Source organism: Nanorana parkeri, unplaced genomic scaffold (genome assembly GCF_000935625.1).
Source record: "Nanorana parkeri isolate BGI_ZX_2015 unplaced genomic scaffold, ASM93562v1 scaffold3111, whole genome shotgun sequence".
Classification (NCBI taxonomy): Eukaryota; Metazoa; Chordata; class Amphibia; order Anura; family Dicroglossidae; genus Nanorana; species Nanorana parkeri.
The window spans coordinates 58,954-70,493 of NW_017309379.1; the positions used below are offsets into that span (position 1 = coordinate 58,954).

At 49.1% G+C, this 11,540-nt stretch overlaps 1 long non-coding RNA gene across 1 annotated transcript in view; it reads left to right on the forward strand.

The window, feature by feature from the left end:
* Positions 1 to 11,540, forward strand: part of LOC108802780 — a 22,048-nt gene that overhangs the window by 9,977 nt on the left and 531 nt on the right. The gene's annotated exons all lie outside the window — the stretch shown is intronic.

The window sequence follows — 11,540 nt, forward strand, 5'->3', positions numbered from 1 at the left end:
CTCTTCTTCATTCCGGCCTAATGCGTACATACAAAACGCATTCTTATGGGAATCATAGACAGCTGCAGGTCATAACAGAACAATCCTAAAAACATGGCAACACCCCCTCAGTCCTTAATACTGTGTATTGCCCCCTTTAGCATCAATGACGGGGTGCAGTCTTGTGATAGTTGTCTATGAGGCCCCCGATATCTGTCAGGTGGCACAGCTGCCCATTCGTCATTGGCGCAATGCCCCTAAGGCATGCAAAGTCATTGGTCAGCTTGCATGAGCCGCACGTTTGAGATCTCCCCAGAGCGAGCGGCCCGATGATATTGAGGTCCGGATACTGTGATGGCCACTCCAGAACCTTCACCTTTCTCTGCTGGAACCACTGGAGGGACAACTAGGCCTTGTTCTTTGGGTCATTGTCGTGCTGGAAAGTCCATGAGCGCCCCTCGTGCAGAAGAATGCAAATTGTCTGCCAGTATTTTCTGATAACGTGCTGCATTCATCTTGCCATCAAGATTCCCAGTACCCTCCCCTCCCCCCCCTCAAACATCAGTGAGCCGCCACCATGCTTCACAGTGGAGATGGTATTCTTGCCGTGCTGCCATATATATGTGTGTGGTATCACATCAGTGGACTTTATACCGTGCAGCCATACAAAAGCATTTGGCCTAAGTTGCTGTGTTTTGCTGAATCCGTGTCCCCAGCACTGTGACTGCGTTGTCACTGACACTTCCTGTCGCCTATAATGAGGACGAGCTCCTGATCACATGATTACTGTGACCGCTAAACGCATTGACCACATGATCGGGAAGCCCTTGTAACACCTCCAGAGTTATGATCTAGGAGGCGATCCTGACAGTAACACACTTCCTGTCCTCGGGTGACAACACTCGTTTCTTATACTGTATCTATGGAGGAGCATTGTTGTCGCCCTAGGACTACAGAAGGGGGTCAGATGGAACAGGAAGTGATCTCTCCCTAATGGAGCCAATGAAAACTAAGTGAGGTTCTGAGGTTTACTGTTCCCTATGTCCCCATTGAGAGACTTTTACTCTATTTCCTGTGCACATGACAGAAGGTGTCCGTCAGAACAGGAAGTGAACAGAACCAATGTGCCGAAAAATCTCACTTTCTTTTCGGGCCCATTCACCGGCTCTATGTGCAGTGCGCAGGTCTGAGGTGGATTTGTTCCTCATTGCGTCACACTCGTTATTAGAAGTCAGTTTTGGCAGTAAACAGGCGGCGGAGTGACTTGGTTGAATCACCATCCGATGACATCATTTTCTTCCACATCACATGACCTCATCATTTCTCGGGGCAAGATGTGACTTGTAGTCCCAATGTTTGATCAGATCAGGTCAGAGAGGACATGGGCCCGGCTTGTGACGCCGTTGCTTCTCCTTCAATCATATCGACTAGCTGTAACGATGAATTCCATTCACATCTCGTATTATCAGCAACGGGCTACTGTCACCTCTTTCTCATACTTTGTTCTCTCTCAGTGCTGCTGATTTCCTGCCGCCACTTCCTGACTACGTGCACTCCAGTGAGGCCTGTATAGCATTTCCTGATGGTGACAACAGTGGGCCATGTCTGTGTAATGTGTAGACTCCAGTCACAGGGTGACAACGCAGGAGCACAGTTGGAAGACGAGTGTTGTCACCCTATAACAAGAAGTACCTGAGAGGGCTGCAGCTATTTCCTGAAAGAAGAGACCCCGGAGGATGAAATGGCGGCAGCTGCAGTTTTTTAGGTCACATGATATTTCCACAACTTTTTTTTCAAACCCAAATTTTCAGTAAAAATGCTAGGAATGTGTTGTAGAGTAGTCACCGCTCCAAGCTCCCCCTCCAGGACGGACTACAATCCCAACACAAATCAGTAAACTATACCTGAGCTTGTAGTCCATCCTGGGGCAGGGGGGGGAGGAGCTTGGAACGGTGACTACTCTACAACACACACAGGGACCACACAGCCCAGAAGCTTGAGACGAGCCATGCAAGCTCCACTCATGCTCCTCCTCCAGCGAATAACTGGCTCATGGGGTTGGGTCCTGGAGGACAGGGCATGGTTCTAGGGATGATGGGACATGTAGTCCTAAAGAGGGTGTTCTTGTAATCGCACATATTTCTATTAGATGAACTTTGCTTTATTGGTGTATAATAATATTACACTGCACATTGAAGAATAACCCTGCACGCTAATTACTTTCTGACTTGTGATTGTAAAGTGCTGGGGGACGTCCTCTGTGATGGGGAAAAGGTGACGGCTCATTGGTGGTGGGTATTACCTTACCCCGGGTGTAAAGTGCTGGTGGACGTCCTCTGTGATGGGGGGAAAGGTGATGGCTCCTCATTGGTGGGTATTACCTTACCCCGGGTGTAAAGTGCTGTGGGACGTCCTCTGTGATAGGAGGAAAGGTGACGGCTCATCGTTGATGGTTATTACCCTATGTGGTCCTTTAACAAGAAGCACATTATTACACGAGAGGCTTGTTAACGTATTTTACAAGAATTGCTTCCTTTCACCTCTGACTGTGTCCAGACTTTACAGGGTGATAAAGAAAACTGCTGTCTAGTTGGCGGGCCCAGAAGCACATGCAGCCCTGGGGGTTCCCCTGGAGGCCCTCCCAGTACTGATGAAAAGAGATTTCATTAATATGAAATAATATCTGTCTTCACCACATTGTATAAAGTTAAGGGCCCCTTTGTACCTCAGGAAAGGTTTATTATGAAAGTTTAGAATAATCTGACTAGGTTGCTTTGTAGACATATTGGAACAAACATTAAGGGAACACACAAATCAAATTGGTGTGAGCGAGCTGTAAACCTAGTGTGACCTTCTAGATCGGAGACAGTACAGGTTCTCTTCTCTTACCATGGACCTTCTAGATCAGAGACGATACAGGTTCTTCTCTCTTGCCATGGACCTTCTAGATCAGACACGATACAGGTTCTCTTCTCATACCATGGACCTTCTAGATCAGATGTTACAGGTTCTTCTCTCTTGCCATGGACCTTCTAGATCAGAGACGATACAGGTTCTCTTCTCATGGACCTTCTAGATCTCAGATGTTACAGGTTCTCTTCTCATACCATGGACCTTCTAGATCAGAGACGATACAGGTTCTCTTCTCTTACCATGGACCTTCTAGATCAGAATCAATACAGGTTCTCTTCTCTTACCATGGACCTTCTAGATCAGAGACGATACAGGTTCTCTTCTGATACCATGGACCTTCTAGATCAGACACGATACAGGTTCTCTTCTCATACCATGGACCTTCTAGATCTTCTAGAACTTTATTGTATAAAGTTAAGGGCCCCTTTGTACCTCAGGAAAGGTTTATTATGAAAGTTTAGAATAATCTGACTAGGTTGCTTTGTAGACATATTGGAACAAACATTAAGGGAACACACAAATCAAATTGGTGTGAGCGAGCTGTAAACCTAGTGTGACCTTCTAGATCAGAGACGATACAGGTTCTCTTCTCTTACCATGGACCTTCTAGATCAGAGATGATACAGGTTCTCTTCTGATACCATGGACCTTCTAGATCAGAGACGATACAGGTTCTCTTCTGATACCATGGACCTTCTAGATCAGAGACGATACAGGTTCTCTTCTCTTACCATGGACCTTCTAGATCAGAGACGATACAGGTTCTCTTCTCTTACCATGGACCTTCTAGATCAGAGACGATACAGGTTCTCTTCTGATACCATGGACCTTCTAGATCAGAGACGATACAGGTTCTCTTCTGATACCATGGACCTTCTAGATCAGAGACGATACAGGTTCTCTTCTCTTACCATGGACCTTCTAGATCAGAGATGATACAGGTTCTCTTCTGATACCATGGACCTTCTAGATCAGAGACGATACAGGTTCTCTTCTCTTACCATGGACCTTCTAGATCAGAGACGATACAGGTTCTCTTCTCTTACCATGGACCTTCTAGATCAGAGACGATACAGGTTCTCTTCTCTTACCATGGACCTTCTAGATCAGAGACGATACAGGTTCTCTTCTCTTACCATGGACCTTCTAGATCAGAGACGATACAGGTTCTCTTCTCTTACCATGGACCTTCTAGATCAGAGACGATACAGGTTCTCTTCTCTTACCATGGACCTTCTAGATCAGAGACGATACAGGTTCTCTTCTCATACCATGGACCTTCTAGATCAGAGACGATACAGGTTCTCTTCTCTTACCATGGACCTTCTAGATCAGAGACGATACAGGTTCTCTTCTCTTACCATGGACCTTCTAGATCAGAGATGATACAGGTTCTCTTCTGATACCATGGACCTTCTAGATCAGAGACGATACAGGTTCTCTTCTGATACCATGGACCTTCTAGATCAGAGACGATACAGGTTCTCTTCTCTTACCATGGACCTTCTAGATCAGAGACGATACAGGTTCTCTTCTGATACCATGGACCTTCTAGATCAGAGACGATACAGGTTCTCTTCTGATACCATGGACCTTCTAGATCAGAGACGATACAGGTTCTCTTCTCTTACCATGGACCTTCTAGATCAGAGACGATACAGGTTCTCTTCTGATACCATGGACCTTCTAGATCAGAGACGATACAGGTTCTCTTCTGATACCATGGACCTTCTAGATCAGAGACGATACAGGTTCTCTTCTCTTACCATGGACCTTCTAGATCAGAGACGATACAGGTTCTCTTCTCATACCATGGACCTTCTAGATCAGAGACGATACAGGTTCTCTTCTGATACCATGGACCTTCTAGATCAGAGACGATACAGGTTCTCTTCTCTTACCATGGACCTTCTAGATCAGAGACGATACAGGTTCTCTTCTCTTACCATGGACCTTCTAGATCAGAGACGATACAGGTTCTCTTCTGATACCATGGACCTTCTAGATCAGAGACGATACAGGTTCTCTTCTCTTACCATGGACCTTCTAGATCAGAGACGATACAGGTTCTCTTCTGATACCATGGACCTTCTAGATCAGAGACGATACAGGTTCTCTTCTCTTACCATGGACCTTCTAGATCAGAGACGATACAGGTTCTCTTCTCTTACCATGGACCTTCTAGATCAGAGACGATACAGGTTCTCTTCTGATACCATGGACCTTCTAGATCAGAGACGATACAGGTTCTCTTCTCTTGCCATGGACCTTCTAGATCAGAGATGATACAGGTTCTCTTCTGATACCATGGACCTTCTAGATCAGAGACGATACAGGTTCTCTTCTCTTACCATGGACCTTCTAGATCAGAGACGATACAGGTTCTCTTCTCTTACCATGGACCTTCTAGATCAGAATCAATACAGGTTCTCTTCTCTTACCATGGACCTCTTAGATCAGAATCAATACAGGTTCTCTTCTCTTACCATGGACCTTCTAGATCAGAGACGATACAGGTTCTCTTCTCTTACCATGGACCTTCTAGATCAGAGACGATACAGGTTCTCTTCTCTTGCCATGGACCTTCTAGATCAGAGATGATACAGGTTCTCTTCTGATACCATGGACCTTCTAGATCAGAGACGATACAGGTTCACACATCTTTGTCGTTGTACGTTTTATAGCGGCCGCCTGCGCTGTGATGTCAGCAAGCGTTGTTCCTTCCAGATAAAATGGCAGCAGCCCTCGTATGGCCAGAAGGCTCTATAGATGGGGCCGCTCTGTCACACAGGCGTGGAGGTGTCACTGAGCGTTGGCAGATCATTTCATCAATACATTCAGAAATCTATTTATAATGCGTCTATTTGAGGCACGGTCCAGGATCTTCCATGGCTGAGCACTGGCCTGGACTGTCATCCTCTGCTTCCTGCCTGTTGATTGTAGAACGGTAGAGGCTACATTAGAGAGTGGGCTTCACTTCCTGTCCTGAGGACAACCTATTTTACTAGACAGGAAGTGAGGGGAAATCTCTCTAACAGTAACCGTGACAGAAGAAATAATGCTTTGTTGTTAAGTGAGGAAAGGCGACAACCTCTGCCGGATTTGGGAATAGATACGTCCAATCCCTGTCGGTTTCTTCCGGCTGAGCAGCCCGGCTATGCGTGTTCACCACCTTGTCTTTCTTTTTTGTCGGGGATTGCGGGGGATTGCTTCACAACAGCTCTCTCCATTTTGGGTGGTGCGGAGAACCTGATCAACCTGCAGACTAGTGTCCTTCCTGGCTCTTATCTTCTGCACCTGGTTGGCTGTCTAACCAAGTCCCTATGGATACACCTCCTGAACCTCTGGCCAGTGTCCTTCAGGTGCCGCCAAGACCACATCACACGGTCAACGCAGACACACCGCATACTTCATTGTCTAGATCAATGTAATCCAACGAATTTGCAGCCTGAACCATTTCTGGAGCCTGCATTGATGTCGGCGGGGATCTCCTGGTTTGCCTGTGTGGAGGATAGTTTACCAAGACGATGAGGTGTAGGGTGTGTGGCCTTGTTCCTTCTGAGCTGATGTTCTACATCCGCCTGGAGTTTCCTGGATCATTGCTTTCTGAATGACGCTCAGCCTGATAAAATACAAGGCCATGTGCTGACCTGTAGGGTCATGTGAGACGGAGATCAAGCTGCATGGAATCATGACAGGAGGCTGCAGTGCTGCCCCAGGTGTGACAGAGGTCTCTTGGATATGACTGCATGGAGTTCCACACAGCTTAGGTTCTTATCTCTGGAGGGCATTACCCTTTCAATGTCTGTTAGATAAAATTGGGTCCTTCAAGCAGCACTGTGGCCTTTTTTTTGGGCGTGCAGTATAATATTTAATTGTCAAGTGTTCCGAAGTTGCACTACAAAGTGAACCTGTCCATAGCTACTGTAGGAGGAACTCTTGTGTAACACCGAGGCCCATCCCAGCACTTTGTTATAATGACCTGCTGGCGCGCACAGTGAACTCCCCGACAGGCACTGCATGAAAGTTTTCATATGTGCTTCAAGTTGGAGATCAGCCGCCCTGCACCCAGCAATACATCGCCTTGGCCAATTGAAATGCATCCCCATGGCATTGTGGGAATGCGATGTGTCCGAGATCAGTCATCCCGCATGACACCATGCAGGTCAGGCACCCCATCTTATGATTGGACTATGAAAGAGCAGCAAGATACTGAGGTGCTTATCTTTCTACTCATCCAGAGGTTGCCAGTGAGCTGCAGGAGGCGCACAATCCGGAGGTTGCCAGTGAGCTGCGGGAGGTGCACAATCCGGAGGTTGCCAGTGAGCTGCGGGAGGCGCACAATCCGGAGGTTGCCAGTGAGCTGCAGGAGGTGCACAATCCGGAGGTTGCCAGTGAGCTGCGGGAGGTGCACAATCCGGAGGTTGCCAGTGAGCTGCGGGAGGCGCACAATCCGGAGGTTGCCAGTGAGCTGCAGGAGGTGCACAATCCGGAGGTTGCCAGTGAGCTGCAGGAGGTGCACAATCCGGAGGTTGCCAGTGAGCTGCAGGAGGTGCACAATCCGGAGGTTGCCAGTGAGCTGCAGGAGGTGCACAGTTCTAAAAACACTGACAATGTAAGTTGTGAAATGAAAAGAAATCATTCTAGTTCCATATTATCGCCTGCTGTACTCTCTGCAGATCATTTTGAAGGTTTAATTACACTTTAAGATCCAGGTTGGAGCAAAACCTTTGACCCCTATGCCCCCTTCTGGGTGAAGGTTCAGTGGTATCTATTGCGTCATGTCATGCTAATCACGGTGGCTGACATGGCTATGCATGTTTGTTGTTTCTTCTAGTGACAGGTTCTCTTTAAGTGTGATAATGTGGCGGCTCTCTTGTGTCAGCTGCTGCACACTCCAGCCGCGTTCCCAGAATAGAGGCCGGTCTCCAGACTACCTCTAGGGACATTCTTCTCTCCATGAAGAGCAAATATTTCATGTCACGGCTGTTTAGCGCACGCGGCGCTCGCTTGTCAATATTGTGAGCGCTGCTTTCCCTAAACACGGCTGCCGCATGCTGCCACAGGCCGACAATCCACAAAGTTACTTCAGCAGCGAGGAGCCATGTGGCAGCATGTGGGACAGGCGGTGACTACGCAGCACATATTACCCCCGGGCTGGACAAGTCCCAGGAGCCAGGTCGCCGAGGTTACAGCTGGCGCCTAGCGCTTGAGGTTTTCTCTGGCTGGGTCCACATTGGACAATCGGGCTCCTGAATTCCGTATTCATTTAACATTCTAATCATTCAAAAAATCGCCAAATGTATATTCAAAGACTCAAAAAGTGATTAAAACCGAACACCCTCCATGCTGCTTCCTGTCCCACAGATCTTCTCCATCGTAGAAGTACATTGGCTCAAGAATCTTCAGCATCCGACGCTTCAAAGTGTATTGGGTTCCTGATCCCAGCTGAATGCTCTTCCATCCATCGGCCCCTATTTCACTACAGGACACCATAGACCACAGAGCTCTGCGGGGGAGGAGCCTGGAGGGGTGTCGGATGTCACTACAGGACACCATAGACCACAGAGCTCTGCGGGGGAGGAGCCTGAAGGGCTGTCGGATGTCACTACAGGACACCATAGACCACAGAGCTCTGCGGGGGAGGAGCCTGGAGGGGTGTCAGATGTCACTAAAGCACACCATAGACCACAGAGCTCTGCGGGGGAGGAGCCTGAAGGGGTGTCGGATGTCACTACAGTTGAAGAAAAAGGTCACCAGCACTCAAAGAGTTTAAAAATAAATAAGTCCTTTTTATTGGACCATGGTGTCACGACAATCGAGTAGAGCCGACGTTTCGGGGCCACGCAGGGTCCCTTTCTCAAGGCAGAAAATGTGAACCCCTTCAGACATGGCAGATGTCTGGGCCCGTGATGGCCGCCCACAGTCTAGCGTTGTCTTGTTGATCAGGCCGCCATTGTGCCTTGCAGTGTCCGTAGACTGAGGTCACCCAGCTGGGAGATCTATGGAGGGGCCGGACGTTGTGCTCTGCGTCATGTGCGTTCTTATTGGAAGAATAATATCCATTGACCCAAGTCGTCTTCTCCATAGAACGCCGGTCATGAGTTGTAAGCGGCCAGGAATTCTGCCCCCTCCCCCCCCATGATATCCGCTGACAAGTATGAAGACTGGAGGAGCACACCAAATTGTCTCAGGCCAATGGCATCTCCCATACATCTTCCAGCCACAGATCCCATCATGTCCAGCTGCTACCCAAGCATGATGGTAGTTGTAGTCCAGTGTTTCCACATGCTCTGGAACTGAACTCTCTGAGCCCAAAATAGCATTTGGAATACATTGGATGCAGTTTTGGTGCGTTCTGCACTTGGTGTGAACAAGCCCTTAACCCTGCGTGTGCCATTTCCGCAGAGGGCGGGCCCAGAGACGGAAGGGGCTCACTGTTGGAGACCTCCGGGATGGCGTGTTCCTGTACAATGCACGCAGCGTTTGGGGTGATATCTGCGCGGCAATCGTAGGAAAGAAACTACATGCGCCTTTTTTTGCGATGCACGACTGTTCGGAAAGCACGGGCGGAATCGCGGCGGGAAATCTCACGATCCGCCCGGTGCGACTGGAAAATCTGTGCACACCTTGGTGACTCCCGACTGAATGCCGCAGGTGAGGTGTCGCCTAGGTGCGCAGCGGCGCTTAGACCGGCACACATGCGTTGTTTAAAATTCTACATTCTCTCTCCGAGATTTCTAGTAATTGAAATGCTGAGAAAAGTGCAGAGTTCAGGTATTCCAGGAATGTAGCGTATAGCACAGTGTACAGGCGTGTAGAGGACGTGTAGGATGTAGTGTATATAGTAAACATACAGATTGCAGTGTGAAGTGTATATAGTAAAAGTGAAGAATGCGTTCAACCGAAATATAGAACGCACAGCAAAGCTCACAGAAAACGTCATGTAAAATAAAACTCAGTGCCGTGCTCCGCTGTGTGTAACATACAAAGCTCCGTATACAGCGACACGTGACGTATAGAATGCCGCGCTCCGCTGTAATGTCTCCGTCTTGGTGTATAGCAGCGCGCCATCTGCTGCCGTCCGGCTCTGGTCACTGGCAGGCTAAGCTGATCTCCCGGCCTCAGCATAGCCCCGCCCCTTACGAAGAAGCCGGGGTCACATGACCGCTTTGTGTGTGTTTTTATATTGTATACAATCTTATGTAACGGATGAATACATGGCGACGGATCTCAGTGGATTGGCTTTAAGAGACAACACAGCCGGTGAATCAGCTTTCCGATTGGCTCCCGGCAGTCGGGGCTTTCCAGGAGGGCGGCTTTCCGATTGGCTCCCGGCGGTCGGGGCTTTCCGATTGGCTCCCGGCGGTCGGGGCTTTCCGATTGGCTCCCGGCGGTCGGGGCTCAGCGTTCAGGCCTGGTTTGTGAAGCTCTAGACTTGTGGGTTCCCTCGAGGGGGTCCGCTGGCTATTCTGTCCTCCCCGATATGCCTGCGTTGGTGTATTCGGACCGGGCCTCCTGTATACATAGTACCGGGCAGAGTCCAGAACGTTCTCCGAGATTTGCTCTTCAGTACGCGGCTGTGGAAAGGTCGGCGGGATCTCCTGGGGAGGAATTTCGGGCCGCTCCTGATAACAGAGGAAACACACAGGCTCATTGTGAGGAAGCGGAAACCTTCACATTACACGGACGCGCATGCTTCCAGGATTTCACAAACTTCTGTCTCTCTCTCTGACCACTTTGCATGCCGGTCGGGATCAGAGACGAATGGACTGTAGAATAATTCTGGTCATGTTCAGGATTAATGGGGGGGAAAGGCATTTGCATTGCCTGCTGATGGCCATAGGTTGTTTATTAAAGTGTCTGTGCCCCAGCTGGGATGGGTTCCTCATTTCCTGCGTTGTCATTGGGACAGGAAGTGAGGGATGTTTCTCCAGAGGGGGCGGAGACAGACAAAGTAAAGTAGTAGAGAAGGGTTGGCACCTTTTCACTTCTGCCATTGTGATTGGTGTCACTGAATAGGAAGTGTGAGAATCCCCTAACCCCCCCCCCGGACGGCAGACCTCATCAGTGTTCCTTAGCTTTGTGCCGAGTGCTGAGCTCATCGTTGGCTCCCGGCGACCGTGTTGGGACTTTCCAATGATTCCAGATGGGAGGTGAGATGAAAGATTGAATGTAACAAGAACATGCTATGGCAGTCCGGGCCTGCGGGGGGCGCTATACTACACACTCTTCCCTCTTACTGTTCATGGAGCTGCTGCCGGTTTTATTCTGTCCACACGTTACAATCTGATTGTACAATCTCTGGGCAATCTTCAATAGCTGACCATACAATATGTACACGCGCTCTCTAAACCAGGCTACGTTAAGACGTCCTTGTGGGGCCGGTTGGATAGACGTCCTTGTGGGGCCGGTTGGATAGACGTCCTTGTGGGGCCGGTTGGATAGACGTCCTTGTGGGGCCGGTTGGATAGACGTCCTTGTGGGGCCGGTTGGATAGGCGTCCTTGTGGGGCCGGTTGCTGGTAGATGTGAAGAAGATTGTATTATGTGTGGATTTCACCAAGATAGAAAGTGACGGGAAATACAAATCTTACTATTTTCCCCAAAACAGGAAGGAAGGGGGGGGGGGGGGGCTGCGGGGGCGAG